Source organism: Ovis aries, chromosome 2 (genome assembly GCF_016772045.2).
Source record: "Ovis aries strain OAR_USU_Benz2616 breed Rambouillet chromosome 2, ARS-UI_Ramb_v3.0, whole genome shotgun sequence".
NCBI lineage: Eukaryota > Metazoa > Chordata > Mammalia > Artiodactyla > Bovidae > Ovis > Ovis aries.
The window spans coordinates 135102549-135119741 of NC_056055.1; the positions used below are offsets into that span (position 1 = coordinate 135102549).

Consider the following 17193-nt stretch of genomic DNA (forward strand, 5'->3'; position numbering starts at 1 on the left):
AGTTCAGTTGCTCAGTTGTGTCCGACTCTTTGTGACCCCATGAATCGCAGCACGCCAGGCCTCCCTGTCCATCACCATCTCCCGGAGTTTGCTCAGACTCATGTCCATCGAATCAGTGATGCCATCCAGCCATCTCATCCTCTGTGATCCCCTTCTCCTCCTGCCCCCAATCCCGCCCAGCATCAGAGCCTTTTCCATTGAGTCAACTCTTCGCATGAGGTGGCCAAAGTACTGGAGCTTCAGCTTTAGCATCATTCCTTCCAAAGAAATCCCAGGGCTGATCTCCTTCAGAATGGACTGGTTGGATCTCCTTGCAGTCCAAGGGACTCTCGAGTCTTCTCCAACACCACAGTTCAAAAGCATCAATTCTTCGGCGTTCAGCCTTCTTCACAGTCCAACTCTCACATCTATACATGACCACAGGAAAAACCATAGCCTTGACTAGACAGACCTTAGTCAGCAAAGTAATGTCTCTGCTTTTGAATATACTATCTAGGTTGGTCATAACTTTTCTTCCAAGGAGTAAGCATCTTTTAACTTCATGGCTGCAGTCACCATCTGCAGTGATTTGGGAGCCCAAAAAGATAAAGTCTGGCACTGTTTCCACTGTTTCCCCCCATCTATTTCCCATGAAGTGATGGGACCAGATGCCATGATCTTTGTTTTCTGAATGTTGAGCTTTAAGCCAACTTTTTCACTCTCCTCTTTCACTTTCATCAAGAGGCTTTTTAGCTCCTCTTCACTTTCTGCCATAAGGGTGGTGTCATCTGCATATCTGAGGTGATTGATATTTCTCCCAGCAATCTTGATTCCAGCTTGTGTTTCTTCCAGTCCAGCGTTTCTCATGATGTACTCTGCATAGAAGTTAAATAAGCAGGGTGACAATATACAGCCTTGACGTACTCCTTTTCCTATTTGGAACCAGTCTGTTGTTCCATATCCAGTTCTAACTGTTGCTTCCTGACCTGCATACAGGTTTCTCAAGAGGCAGGTCAGATGATCTGGTATTCCCACCTCTTTCAGAATTGTCCACAGTTTATTATAAACCACACAGTCAAAGGCTTTGGCATAGTCAATAAAGCAGAAATAGATGTTTTTCTGGAACTCTCTTGCTTTTTCCATGATCCAGCGGATGTTGGCAATTTGATCTCTGGTTCCTCTGCCTTTTCTAAAACCAGCTTGAAAATCTGGAAGTTCACGGTTCACGTATTGCTGAAGCCTGGCTTGGAGAATTTTGAGCATTACTTTACTAGCATGTGAGATGAGTGCAATTGTGCAGTAGTTTGAGCATTCTTTGGTATTGCCTTTCTTTGGAATTGGAATGAAAACTGACCTTTTTCAGTCCTGTGGCCACTGCTGAGTTTTCCAAATTTGCTGGCATATTGAGTGCAGCACTTTCACAGCATCATCTTTCAGGATTTGAAATAGCTCAACTGGAATTCCATCACCTCCACTAGCTTTGTTCCTAGTGATGCTTTCTAAGGCCCACTTAACTTCACATTCCAAGATGTCTGGCTCTAGGTTAGTGATCACATCATCATGATTATCTGGGCCGTGAAGATCTTTTTTGTACAGTTCTTCCATGTATTCTTGCCACCTCTTCTTAATATCTTCTGCTTCTGTTAGGTCCGTACCATTTCTGTCCTTTATCGAGCTCTTCTTTGCATGAAATGTTCCCTTGGTATCTCTAATTTTCTTGAAGAGATCTCTAGTCTTTCCCATTCTGTTGTTTTCCTCTATTTCTTTGCATTGATCGCTGAAGAAGGCTTTCTTATCTCTTCTTGCTATTCTTTGGAACTCTGCTTTCAGATGCCTATATCTTTCCTTTTCTCCTTTGCTTTTCTCCTCTCTTCTTTTCACAGCTGTTTGTAAGGCCTCCCCAGACAGCCATTTTGCTTTTTTGTGTTTCTTTTCCACGGGGATGGTCTTGATACCTGTCTCCTGTACAGTGTCACGAACCTCATTCCATAGTTCATCAGGCACTCTATCTATCAGATCTAGGCCCTTAAATCTATTTCTCACTTCCACTGTATAATCATAAGGGATTTGATTTAGGTCATACCTAAATGGTCTAGCGGTTTTCCCTACTTTCTTCAATTTCAGTCTGAATTTGGTAATAAGGAGTTCATGATCTGAGCCACAGTCAGCTCCTGGTCTAGTTTTTGTTGACTGTATAGAGCTTCTCCATCTTTGGCTGCAAAGAATATAATCAGTCTGATTCGGTGTTGACCATCTGGTGATGTCCATGTGTAGAGTCTTCTCTTGTGTTGTTGGAAGAGGGTGTTTGCTATGACCAATGCATTTTCTTGGCAAAATTCTATTAGTCTTTGCCCTGCTTCATTCCACATTCCAAGGCCAAATTTGCCTGTTACTCCAGGTGTTTCTTGACTTCCTACTTTTGCATTCCAGTCCCCTATAATGAAGAGGACATCTCTTTTGGGTGTTAGTTCTAAAAGGTCTTGTAGGTCTTCATAAAACCGTTCAACTTCAGTTTCTTCAGTGTTACTGATTGGGGCATAGACTTGAATAACTGTGATATTGAAGGGAATGACAAGCCACTTCAGTATTCTTGCCTTGAGAACCCCATGAACAGTATGAAAAGGCAAAATGATAGGATACTGAAAGAGGAACTGCCCAGGTCATTAGGTGCCCAGTATGCTACTGGAGATCAGTGGAGAAGTAACTCCAGAAAGAATGAAGGGATGGAGTCAAAGCAAAAACAATACCCAGCTGTGGATGTGACTGGTGATAGAAGCAAGATCCGATGCTGTAAAGAGCAATATTGCATAGGAACCTGGAGTGTCAAGTCCATGAATCAAGGCAAATTGGAAGTGGTCAAACAAGAGATGGCAAGGGTGAACGTTGACATTCTAGGAATTGGCGAACTGGAGGGGGGTTCATGTTTGGGAATGCATGTAAGAATTAAAGATTTTAAAATTTAAAAAATAAAAAACTAAAATAATAAAAAAAAATAAAAATAAAAAAATAAAATGGACTGGAATGGGTGAATTTAACTCAGATGACCATTATATCTACTACTGCGGGCAGGAATCCCTCATAAGAAATGGAGTAGCCATCGTGGTCAACAAAAGAGTGTGAAATGCAGTACTTGGATGCAGTCTCGAAAACGACAGAATGATCTCTGTTTGTCTCCAGATATAAAGACAAACAACTTAAAAAAGTATCAGCAGATACATGCTTGATTTCATTGTACAATGTATTAACAAATCACAGTCTTTAATATCCCTTGATCTCATCACAGAAGTCTTTAAATATTAACGCCAATTTCCCCAAACTGTCATTTTCATTTGAAGGCTTGGATTTTTATGACTCTTTTGTGTTACTTTCCTCAAAGTGACAAGCTCACGTTGTTCATTTTGAAGAAATAGACGCCTAATGCCCAAGTCTGAATAGTTTGTTAGTCATTCTTTCCAGTGGAATGGTGTCTGTGAAAATTACAGCTAGTCCAGCTCACAACTCGTATGATCTCACGTGTACTTTTCCTCAAGACAGCGTCACACTGCAGGGAGCAGCAGGTATACCCTATGCGTACTTCCCGTTTCCTCACAAAAGCATGTACACAGGGGTCAAGATTGAGGAAGCAAGTGTTCGGGGACATTACCAAGTGAAACTGAATTCTTTTTAAAGACCGTGATGTAGTTTGGTGGCCCTGCATTATTCTGTGCTGAAGCACCAGCCCTTCTACCCACCAGAGCTTTGGCACTACCAGTGTACACGTCAGCGCAGTGAAAAAGGCACGTTTCTTGGTGTCATTATGAAAATAGTCTTGACCTTGTGTACCCCCTAAAAGAGCCTCGGTGATCCACAGAGGTCTACAGACCACACCAGGAATTGCTGTTCTAGGCATTAAGGATAAAACAGTGTGAAAAACAGGCAAAAGAATCCCTGCCTTCTCGAAGTTTACATTCCAGTGGAAAGAGACAAAAACCAACACAATTAGGCAAAATGTTACTGTTTTAGGTATTGATATGGATTTGGAAAACTCAGCAGTGGCCACAGGACTGGAAAAGGTCCGTTTTCATTCCAATCCCAAAGAAAGGCAATGCCAAAGAATGCTCAAACTACCGCACAATTGTATTTATCTTAACACGCTAGTAAAGTAATGCTCAAAATTCTCCAAGGCAGGCTTCAGCAATATGTGAACCGTGAATTTCCTGATGTTCAAGCTGGTTTTAGAAAAGGCAGAGGAACCAGAGATCAAATTGCCAACATCCGCTGGATCATGGAAAAAGCAAGAGAGTTCCAGAAAAACATCTATTTCTGCTTTATTGACTATGCCAAAGCCTTTGACTGTGTGGTTTATAATAAACTGTGGACAATTCTGAAAGAGGTGGGAATACCAGATCATCTGACCTGCCTCTTGAGAAACCTGTATGCAGGTCAGGAAGCAACAGTTAGAACTGGATATGGAACAACAGACTGGTTCCAAATAGGAAAAGGAGTACGTCAAGGCTGTATATTGTCACCCTGCTTATTTAACTTCTATGCAGAGTACATCATGAGAAATGCTGGGCTGGAAGAAGCACAAGCTGGAATCAAGATTACTGGGAGAAATATCAATCACCTAAGATATGCAGATGACACCACCCTTATGGCAGAAAGTGAAGAGGAGCTAAAAAGCCTCTTGATGAAAGTGAAAGAGGAGAGTGAAAAAGTTGGCTTAAAGCTCAACATTCAGAAAACAAAGATCATGGCATCTGGTCCCATCACTTCATGGCAGATAGATGGGGAAACAGTGGAAACAGCATCAGATTTTATTTTGACGGGCTCCAAAATCACTGCAGATGGTGACTGCAGCCATGAAATTAAAAGACGCTCACTCCTTGAAAGGAAAGTTATGACCAACCTAGATAGCATATTGAAAAGCAGAGACATTACTTTGCCAACAAAGGTCCGTCTAGTGAAGGGTATGGTTTTTCCTGTGGTCATGTATGGATGTGAGAGTTGGACTGTGAAGAAGGCTGAACGCCGAAGAATTGATGCTTTTGAACTATGGTGTTGGAGAAGACTCTTAAGAGTCCCTTGGACTGCAAGGAGATCCAACCAGTCCATTCTAGAGGAGATCAGTCCTGAGTGTTCTTTGGAAGGAATGATGCTGAAGCTGAAGCTCCAGTACTTTGGCCACCTCATGCGAAGAGTTGACTCAATGGAAAAGGCTCTGATGCTGGGCGGGATTGGGGGCAGGAGGAGAAGGGGATGACAGAGGATGAGATGGCTGGATGGCATCAGTGATTCGATGGACGTGAGTCTGAGTGAAGTCCGGGAGTTGGTGATGGACAGGGAGGCCTGGCGTGCTGCGATTCATGGGGTCACAAAGAGTCCGACACGACTGAGCGACTGAACTGAACTGAACTGAAAGAGAAAGAATACGATGACAATCAATGAAAACAGAAGAGAATATAAATTGTCAGGGGGATTTGAGCATTTTAGTTAGGGTGACAGGGAAGGCATCACTTAGAGGGTGACTTTTGAGGAAAGAACTGAAGCAGGTAAAGGAGCAAGTCAACAGAGATTCTTTTGGGGAGCGCATTCCAGTTCCAGGGAATAGCTAGGTGGGAGTTTCCTTGTGTGTTTGATGAATGGCAAGGAAACCAGAGAGACTGTCCAAGCGTGGGTGAGGGGGGGGAGAAGCAGGAAATGACCTCTATAAAATAAGGAGGACAAATCAGCTCGGGTCTTAGAGGTCAGTGCTGCTGGGCATTCAGGTGCATGCACATCACCTGGGGATCTTGTGAAACTGCAGATTCGCATTCAGAGATGAGAGTTGGGTCCTGCAGTTCCACATTTTTAGTGGCTTACCAGGTGATGTCAGTGTTGTGGTCTTCTTTGCATAGCAGTTTTGTAGACCAAGGGTCCCCAACCTGAGAGCTAATGGCTGATGACCTGAGGTGGAACTGGTGTAAAAATAGTAGAAATAAAGTGCACAGTAAATGTAATGCACTTGAACCATCCCCGTCATCCCTAGTCCGTGGGAAAATTGTCTTCCACGAAACCAGTCCCTGGTGCCCACATGGTCGGGGACTGCTGTCGTAGACTGTTGTGAAGACAGAAAACCATTGGAGAGAATCCAGCAGGAGAGTGTCGAATTCTGACTTCACGTTGTAACATGATTAGCTGTGATGTTAATAATGGATTTGGATTCCTTTATCCAAAGCTCTTGGTAACAAATGTATGTTAGAATTCAGAATTTTTCAGATTTTGGAAAGGTGATACATTTTATATTTTTACATACATACATAACACCCTAGTAATGTCTGAGCCACCAGTCTCTAATCACACAATAGTATTTCTTCGGTGAAACAAGTGGAGTCACACTCCGTCTAGTAAATAAGGACTAAAGATTCTCACATCCGTTCAGGTGAGGCTTTGCCATCAAATGAGTTATAAAGAGCTATTAAAACACTCTTAGGTTCAGGTTGGATTAGAGTTTGCAACCAAATGAGTTATAAAAATATTTTCACTCTTCAAAGAATTCAGATTTTGGGAATTGAGAAGGTGGATCTTTGTTCCTATGGTACTTCCAGTTAGTTGCTCCTCATGTCCCCACACAGGAGGAGCTTCTTTGAGACAAAGAAATCCAGTACATGTTCATTTTGGGGCTTGCTGGCTGCAGCTGTTGGCAAGAGAGACCACAGCCCCAGATCTTTCATGTCCTGGGTTCTGCTCTCAAAGGGAGAAGCATAGATAACCTATCCATTTGAAGCACAAGTTCTTGTTTCCAAAGAGTTTTTGCATCTTGGCATGTGCACAGTCAAAGCACTGTTGATTAAAACATGCTGAGCGTTTTATTATACCTTGGGACATCTAAGCATGTGCTTAAGATTATCCAACTATGCTCATTTGTGGCTTACACATTATTACTTCCACATCTGACTCTGTTTTCTTCCTACAGCTGTGAACTGCCTTTTCCCACATTTGGCTCCACATCCTGTGATCTCAAGCAAACTTTTCTGTATTCTTCAGAATCCGTTTTGTGTATGTGTTTGAGAAAGAGAGAGAGCGATAGACTTTGATCGATTTTCCCAGAGAAGTCCGGTTTAAAAGATGCATATTTGGAAATTATCAGTGATAAGATGAGGGAGGAAGTGACCTTTTCCCACCTTACTTATCTATGATATCAAAATATCGGTAATAAACATTACCTGTCTTTCCCCCATAGAGTTAAATTTAAGGGTTAATGTATCCTGTTTTCTGAGTGTCCTCTTGATAAAACTAAACAGTAATTAATGTAAGGCAAGACTTTGAAAGATTGCTTGCTGGCATTGTGGAATCTGTTCTGTGAATCTGTGTTAAAAAATAATGCACATTCTAAGGCTAAGAATATGGGGATAGATTCGTTTCCCAAGGGCAAGGATCCTAGTGAGATATTGCTACAAAACTGTATATTTAAAGCAGTGGGAAATCCTGACCTTTGGGTCAGGAATGATTTGTCCCAAAGTATGAATAGCAAGAAGAAATGTTGTTTGCAACTTTTCCATTAAGAAAAGAACAAGGGTATTGAAGGAATTGAGGGCGTTTGAGACAACTGAGTTATACTTCTTAGATAACTAAGATCTCCACTAAAACTGTTTTCTAGATTTTGTATTTATAAAAATAAAAATTCTGTGAAGAGTTTTCACGGTTATATTTTTAATATCTGGGATTTCAAGTGCTCAAGGTGGTTAAAAGTCTTAAGTTGTTGAATTTGGAAAAAGTGTTCTCCAGGTGTGTTCTTTGTGTATTTGGTAAAATGTATATTTCATGTGGTATATACTCTCTTACAGATGTAGAATTACAAGGATTTCTTGAACGATTTGTTGCAGTTTAATTTTAGATATGTGGGATGCAGAGTAGTCACATATGCTCTGTCACATTCGTTGAGTTTTGTGTATCCTGCATTTTGTGGTAGAGGGTTTTAGGAACTATATCATGTTAGTAAAGGTCAATTTTTTTTACTTATCTAACAAAATCCAAATGGGAGCTATTTGGGCACCTTGAGAGCTAGATAGGAGTTAAGTCTCTTCTTAAAGTTCTTTTTAGAAACCTTGTGTTGAGTGAGCCTGAGGACTTTCTGTTAATATGCCAATATGTTAGGTTAGCATGATGAGAAATGACCAAACCTTTTAAAGAGAAAACTTCAGAGAGAGATGCCTTGTCTAGGAGAAATAGTAGGTTGGAAAATGACAGCCCTTATTACCTTTGACTTGAGCTGAATGACCTAGTTCCTGTGTATAGATTTTTTGTTCCAAGAATACTGTATAGTGAAAAGATTGGAGTAAGCAGAAGGCTTTGTTTGTGTAGTTTGTTTGCTAGGTCTGCCAAGTTGGTTAGAGGAAACATTGCTTAGATCTTTAATTAAAGGCCAAGCTTGAGTTTTCAAAAGAGATTTCCAAGTTTGGCTCACATTTAATGTGGGAGGTTTTCTTGGCCCAAGCTGTGGGTCCGTGGTTGAAGAGTTGAGCGCTGCACTTGAGTATTTGTGTTTGGAGATCTTTGATGAAGCTAGATATCACTACTCCAGTTGCACAGTCTAAGAGGTTGTTTTTTTTTTTTTTTTCTTTCTCATGTACTAACAGTTCTGGGTCATTATTCTCTGAAGAATTAAAAACAATTATCTTTGGTTTTAAAATAGTTTATTTCCATCAGAATTTTATCATGACATATCACTTTTCAACTTGGAGCAGTTTTAAAGGACTTTGTTTCTTCTGAGGGTGAATTTAACTGACCTGATTTGGCCATGACTTTGCAGAGTGAATATTAATTGTTTTAGTTAAAATGCTTACTCATTGTGTTTTGAAGCATCTTCTAGGAAAGACATTTAGTCGGTATGAGTTACCTAGAAACCTAGCAGAGCTCTTTTTTATTAGCTTTCTCCTTAGAATTGTGAATGTTGAATGTTATTATAAGCCTTTAAATTTTTGCTGTGAAATTTTGTTTTCCAAGAAATATGTTTCTTTTAGAGTTTAGTTTTCCTTATGACTCTTGCAAATATTAACTGTAGTAATTCTTTGGTATTTATTGTGAATTTTATGCCCTTGTTCTTTTAGAAGATCACTTTATTAGTTTTATGGTCACAAGCATCTCACTATTTTGGTATGCCAAAATTTGGTACACAACAGGTGTGGATTAGTCATTAATTCATTGTATTTTCTGATGAAAACAGGATAGGAAATCTCTTGCCAGTAGGTTGAAAGTTGAGTCTGCATTTCAAGGGAAAAATGGCTCTTTTTCTCATCCATAAGTGTCATCTTTCTTCAAATAGAATTCTACATTGTTAATTTTCAAACCAAAGGCAATCTGAAACATGCTTTAAAACATTAATCATATAGTTTTTGAGTGTGAATGTCATTAGTCTAAACTTCATTTAAAATGCACCATCGTCTTTGTTGAGAAAATTCATCATATTATTAAAAAGTTGTAAAAGCCTTTTTGCTTTGAGCCTAAAACAGTAAACAGCTTAAATTTGTAGTTCTATAGAATGAACTATTTATATTTTAAAATAAAAAGTTAAGCAGGTTTAAACTTCATCAGTGGAATATTATTCTAAGCCAAAGAATTCATAAGACATAACTACTATATAATGATTCACAAAACTGTGTAATAGATTAAATAATTTTTTTACATTTTCAAAGGTCAGTCATTTTCAATGACATCGTAGATGTATGAGACCTAAATAGGATCTAATTGGAGAGAGTATAAATATTTAATTCAGTTGTACATTGTTCTAAGTTAATCTAAAAATTCAGAACATTAGGGTATTTATAAGCACATTTAACCTTGTGACTCGATAAATGGTATTCCTTAGTGTTGCTCTCGGACATCTGAGTATTTGATACACAAAGCAGAGGAAAACACGCGGTCATCACTTACGGATGCTCTCCTGGACCACACAGCGCAGCTTCCCTCCAGCGCCTGTCTCAAGCTTTTCTCAATGTGTCTTTTATTTTAGCCACCCTGTATTTTTGCAGTTTCTCAAAAACTATCTGAACTGTCTTGCTTCTGTGCCCTATTCACCGTGTTCCCTCTGTTTAGAATGTTACGCTCTCTTTTTTTTCCAGTCTCCTTCCCTTGGTCCCTATATTTTAAAAATCTTCTGTCAGCGCCATTGTCAAATGATGTCATCTCTGGTTTGTCTTTCTTGACACTCCGGCCAAAAGTGATTCCTTTTTCTTCATTCTTTCATCAGGTCAGCAAATACTGGAGCCTAGTCTTGTCAAGCATTTTGACAAGATGATGGTTTATAAAACTGTACTTATGTATAAGAGTATTATGTATTACTCTTATTATATTACTTTGTTAGTAACTAATCATATCCATCCTGTTTTTCTTATTGCCTTTAAGGCATAAACTACATCTGGACCTACCCTGCTACTGACATTCTTACTCATAGAAGCTCTGTAATATGCATTTACTGAATGAATTAAACTTTCTGATTATTTTAACATTTCTGCCATAAACTTTAATAATTATTTTAACATTTTAACAAAAATCAATAATTTTATATTTATATACAATTGTCTTTTGTGTAGTGAATGAAAAGTATTACTGACACTTAAAGGCAGTGGGAAAAATGAATTTTGTGGGGATGTACTTAATTTAAGCTCTCATCTATACCATGCTAAGATTATTTTAAGCAGCTGTCCCTGAATTTGTTAAGGTGGTTTTAAAATTAGCTGTCACGGAGTCATAGGTTGTCTGGCTGTCATTCTCAGTCAGGCTCTAGAGATGGAGTCTGTCCTGTTTAAATGCTTGGTCTGGGTGGATTTTCTGACAGAATAAAAAGGAGGTGATGGGAGCCCTTGAGACCTGTAGCTGAAGGCTCTTGATAACTTCCTTTGAATAAACTGAAAGGACTTTGATCTGTTAAAGGAATTAATGATTTCCTCTCTTTTCCTGCCTTAGTTAACTTTTATATTTCTTCTGTTAGATAAAATGTATCTTATCCTACCTTACCCCATGTCCTAAATATGCCAAGGAAATTATCGTTTGAAATAGTTGTTCTCAAAGCATGTTCTAGGGGCTCCTACAAATCTCCAAGTTTTTTCAGAGTTTTCACAAGGTCAAAACTATTTTAAATAATAGTAATAATGGATTCTTTGCCTTTTTCATTCTCCTCTCTCACAAGTGGCTAGTTGGATGTTCCAGCTGTACATGGCATGTGATGCCACAACAGATTGAATACAGAAGCAGATAGGAGAAACCAGCTGTCTTCACTTATACCAGATAGTAGAGAGATGTGCAAAATGTAAAACGAAGTTTTGTTTTGAAAGCTAAAGTTTTTTCATAAAAATGTTTAGGATATAGCCAATTTATTATTTTTAATAAATTGCCAAATATATGCTATTAAAATTTGTTTTAACTTCTACTAATATGGTTAATATCAATAGAAATTGAAAGCTCCCTAGAATCCACATTTCTGAAATCAAAAAGTCTGAGAGCCACTGGTTTAAAAGATTAAAAATATTTAAAATATCTGTCAGACTTTCTAACTGATTAAAGGTGAATTCTTGATGTAGTCAAAGTATCTTCAAACTATAATCTATCATCATTGATTTCATCAGTCTCTAATTGTTAAGCATTTAGGTTGAATCCAGTTTTTTTAGTTTTAAAAGAAATATTTCAGTGATATTCCTCTGTATTAATATTTGCCTAACATACATAATTATTTTATTAGAAGTTCCTAGAAATAGAACTGCTGGGTCAAAAGTGTGCAGAAGGAACAAATATACCCCCATATTTTTTCCTCGTGTCCTCAGTTAGCAGGAAATTTAGTGTCTTTCTCTTTAGGCAGTCTCCTCCCCCAGGTTTGAACTTCATGAGGCTTTCTCAGTCCCAAAGTAGTCCTGTTCTCTTACAAATACCCAGAAGAGAAGTTCAGTAAGTATAATTATATACTGTTTACCTTCCTTCTCTTTGTCACTTTCTGTCAGTGTTGAAGTCCAGCCTTTGGTAGATAGCTGCTTGTCTCACTGCTACTAGGATATCCATTTTAGTCAGATTTGGCCCGAGTCACAAATTAGTGAACCCAGCTGGAGGTCAAGATTGCAGTTTATTTGTTCACACTCCCTACACTGAACGTTCCATGTATCAAGGAGGCTGAGGTCAGAGACACTTCTGGCCTTGGCCTCATGCTGGGCCAGTATCTGTTCTGAATAAACCTGTAAGCCCATTTTGTGACTCTAGATCACCAGTTTCAATTATTTCATTTTCAAAGTCATTTTTCTTTCAGAAGAGTTTCTGCCTTTTCCTGTCATTAGAACTTGGTTTGGGCTCTAAGTTTCTTCTGTGACAGAACTTCTTAAATTTGAATCTAAGGAATCAAAGATAAGAGTAATGTTTCTTCCCTTCCAGAAGGATTTAGGATGCTAGAAAATTGGTCTCAGCAACTCTAGCAGTTAATTTGTTAAGAGTCTAAGGTGTGTTTTTCTAAACCATGCAACTTTCCCCTCCCAGTGAGCCCCTTTCCCCTGAGTCCTGAGGATGGTGGTACCTACCCTTTGCTTTACTTGTTTAACAAAATGGTCCATACCATGGTGAACTAGTATCTCCACCCCTAGACATAAGAAAGACTGTCATAATTTTCAAGTGTTCTTTTTCAAAGAGCATCTCATTTACTCTGCCTTACGGATGCTTGTCACACACTTTTAAAGGCTCATGATACGTATTGCTAGTTGTTCTTTAGAAATCTTGCACCAGTTTACACTTCCACTGGAAAAAAAGATTGCTAGGAAAAGACTTTTTAAAATAAAATTAATTTATTTGTTTTAATTGGAGGCTAATTACAATATTGTGGTTTTTGCCATACATTGACATGAATCTGCCACGGGTGTACATGTGTCCCCTCTCCCGAACCCCCCTCCCCCTGCCCTCCCCGCCCCATCCCTTTGGGTGGGCCCAGTGCACCGGCTTTGAGTGCCCTGTTTCATGCATCGAACTTGGACTGGTGATCTATTTCACATATGGTAATATACATGTTTCAGTGCTATTCTCTCAAATCATCCCATCCTCTCCCTCTCCCACAGAGTCCAAAAGTCTGTTCTGTACATCTGTGTCTCTTTTGCTGTCTCGCATACAGGGTTATCATTACCATCTTTGTAAATTCCATATATATGTGTTAGTATACCGTATTGGTGTTTTTCTTTCTGACTTACTTCACTCTATATAATAGGCTCCAGTTTCATCCACCTCATTAGAACTGATTCAAATGTATTCTTTTTAATGGCTGAGTAATACTCCATTGTATATATGTACCACAGCTTTCTTATCCATTCGTCTGCTGATGGACATCTAGGTTGCTTCTATGTCCTGGCTATTGTACACAGTGCTGTGATGAACATTGGGGTACACGTATCTCTTTCAATTCTGGTTTCCTCGGTGTGTATGCCCCGCAGTGGGATTGCTGGGTCATAAGGCAGTTCTATTTCCAGTTTTTTAAGGAATCTCCACACTGTTCTCTAAAGTGGCTGTACTAGTTTGCATTCCCACCGACAGTGTAAGAGGGTTCCTTTGTCTCCACACCCTTTCCGGCATTTATTGTTTGCAGACTTTTTGATAGCAGCCATTGTAACCGGTGTGAGATGGTACCTCATTGTGGTTTTGATTTGCGTTTTTCTGATCATGAGTGATGTTGAGTGTATTTTCATGTGTTTGTTAGCCATCTGTATGTCGTCTTTGGAGAAATGTCTATTTAGTTCTTTAGCCCATTTTTTGATTGGGTCATTTATTTTTCTGGTATTGAGCTGCATGAGCTGTTTGTATATTTTTGAGATTAATTCTTTGTCAGTTTCGTTTGCTATTACTTTCTCCCACTCTGAAGGCTGTCTTTTTCACCTTGCTTATACGGAAAAGACTTTCAAAACCCACATTCTGTTTCTAAATGTCGCTAATGATTAGACTTCTTTTAGCATTAAAGGAAACACAAACTTAAATCCCAGTATTTCTTGGTTATTTGCCAAATACTCATTTCGTTTGGCCACAAAACCGTGATCTGTAACATCTTGAATAATGTCTTCTATAATACAGTAGGTGTACAGGCAAGATCAAAATAATAAGAATGCATAGGTGAAATCATTGACAATGCCCTGAGGCAAATATGGTAGCATCATCATGTTTTTAACTTCACTTTTGGTGAAGGCTGGAGAGGATTCTCATTTACTAAAGTTCTCCTGAGTGCAAGATGCTTAATGTATGATACCTAATTTCATCCTCCAACAAACCTGTGTTATTACTATTCCCATTTTAGATGATATTATTACTCTATACATAAAGAAAAAAGAGGTAGTAAGTTTCCTAAAGTCACACAGCAAGCTAAGGTTGATGTTCCCCTCCAGAAATCTTATCTAGGACCAGGTAAACAATCCCGCAGAGACAGAACTTTGACTATTAGCCTCTTTTTCTCTCAGCATCTCCAAAATGGAAATGATCTCCAGGGTCGCCTGCTCATCCGCACAACCTTGTACAGGGTTTGCAAGGAGTTAGGGCCAACTACAAAGTAAGAGGGCATAGTCCCAAACACTTCTCTCACATCTGACCCCAATTGCAAGTGGGAGGTGGTTCCGTCAAATCACCTTTGGGTTTAATAATTCTCCAGAAGGACTCACAGGACTCACTAAACACTGTTACACTGAGAGTCATGATTTATTACGGGGAAAAGATACAGATTATAATCCACCAGAGGAAGAAGCACCTAAGTCAGGGTCCAGGAGAAAGACTGAGCGTCTCTTGTCCTCTGTGGAGTCAGGATGCATTGTCTTCCAGCACTGATGTATGATGAGATACATGGAGGATTTCCAACCAAGGACACTCTCTCAGTCCTTGAGTTCAGAGTTTTTAATGAGGGCTTTATGATGGTGGCCAACGCACAGGGTGGAACTTGGTCTCCAAGTTGACTGACACTGGGACCTAAAACCCCACCCTAAGTCACGTTGTTACTCTCTGCCTAGCCCAAGGATCCCAGGCAAATAAAATTACTTCCTAGGAGCTGAAGGTGAAAGTTAAACCTCTTCTTAGGCGCAAGGTTAAATTCTTTACTACCCTGGGTAGTACCCTTGTTGAGTGCCTTTTTTCTTTTCTTCTGGCTACATGTGCTGTCTTCCACCAGTGGGTCGGGAGGTGCCTCATCACTGCAGTTTATGCTGTTTGGATGCTGGTGAGAAGGCTGAGACACACACATGAATATTTTAGGCCAAATGCTAGGAGAGTGAACATCTACTCTCCTATTAAACCCAAAACTGGCTTAGGATTGAATGGCAATTTAACAGGATCCATATGGCATCGGTGAAATCATTAAATGACTTGAATGCTTAGAGGCAAATTTGTTCTTGTATAGAAAATATAATTCAATTAATTATAATTAATTTTTTAATGCAAACATCAGTATAATTGACCTTCCAAACATACACACCCACATGCTCACCCCCACCCCCTAGCTAGGTAAATGTGTACATATATATATAACTGTGCTAAGGTCATATTTCATCCTAATGTTATATCATTGCTAGGTGAGTTTACCTGAGATGGTAGTTTTCCTAAATAACTACTCATTCATATACAGATGATTCTCCTTATTCTTGATTCTGTATTTGCAAATTTGCTTACTTGCTAACATTTATTTGTAACCCTTTTAAAATAAATACTTGTGACACTTTCTTGGTCATTGGCCAACATTTATAGAGTGGCAATTTTTTTTTTTTTTTTTTTTTTTTTTTTTTAGAGTGGCAAATTGAGTTGCCTGACCTGTATATTCCCAGCTGAGGCTGAGCAAGGCAACTCTGCCTTCTGTGTTTCAGCTCTCATACTGTAAACAAATGTTCTTATCAGGACCTAGTTAATGCCACTTTGTGTGTGTGTGTGTGTGTGTGTGGCTTTTTATTGGTGATTTTATTTTTTTAAATGGCCCCTAGTGTCAAAATTCTGTTGAAATTTGGTGTTCCAAAGTGCAAAAAGGCAATGATGTGTCTTATGGAGAAAATACATGTCAGATAAGCTTCTTTGAAACATAAGTTAAGGTTTAGTTGGCTGTGAGTTAAGTGTTGATGAACCAACAATATATACTAATAAGGCATCTTTAAACAGAAATACACAGAAAGCAAAGTTATATATTGATTGGCTGATGAAAATATTGTGACCAGAGGTTCACAGGAGCCTAACTTGCTTCCCCAAGAGCAGTGGTTCAGTTGGTTAATTCGCTGAATATGGTGATGCTGTAAGATGCAACTTCTGTGAATAATGAGAGTCAGTTCTGTTTGCTGCATTCCTTCATCCATTTATTTGTGTCATCTTTTATTAATTCTTTGAGAAAACATACATGAAAATTTATTCTGGTACCAAGTAATTACTGCATGATGTAGAATTTCCCTCTCATGTCCTTTTGCCCATCATTGGTAGTCTTACTGTAGCCCTCTGATTCAAAGCATTGAAGTGGTGGTTTATGATAACACATCAAAAATGAAGTGTAAGATTGCATTTCAAAGGTTGGGATTTGGGGACTGAATGTTTTCAGTCTGTGACAATTTTAACATGAGCTACGTATGCAAGATTCACCCTTCTCAGTAGACTTCCTGTGAATTTCCTTGTTTCCTTGGAGACCATGATTTTTAGGATCAGATTCCTCAACGGGTTTATTTGGATTCCAGCAGAGCCAGGTGATGTGTCTGGCCACACCTCCCGACACCAGAATGCTGTCTGCTGGTTTGGCTGCACGGCCTTGCAGGCATGACTTCGTGCTGGCAAGACGATTCCTCAGCTGTGCTTTACAGATGAGAATGCCAGGCTGCGCTGTCGCCTCTCCTTTCTCCCTCCTGTGCGTGTCCTTCCGTCACTTCCCACTGCCTCTTCGCTCTCCTGCTCCGCATTGGAGCAGAGGGAGGCTCATGGGCCTGGGGAGCACGTGTTCACCTCATGTTCTTTGTGGCTCCCTGGATACACTCACCTTCACTGAAGTGTTTCTCATTTCCTGGTTTTGATTGTCCAGGATGTATGAGGACTAAGGTCCATACCTTGCTGTTCTTTTCTCCTAATGTTAATAAAACCAGTTTCGCTGGCATCCTCCCAAGGTGAACAATTCCAATGAGTTCGGGAATCCTTCAGTGGAATGAAAGTTAAGCCCAGAGACATTATTGATTATTACCTCAGTGATGATAAAACAGTAAAAGTTAAGCTTGATGTTCTCAAGTGATAAGCAGTTGAATAAAT

The 17193-nt window shown here is 39.3% G+C and overlaps 1 protein-coding gene across 1 annotated transcript in view; it reads left to right on the forward strand.

Moving 5' to 3' along the window:
* CHN1 (chimerin 1) overlaps positions 1–17193 on the forward strand; it is a 213048-nt gene that overhangs the window by 33453 nt on the left and 162402 nt on the right. The window lies entirely within an intron of this gene.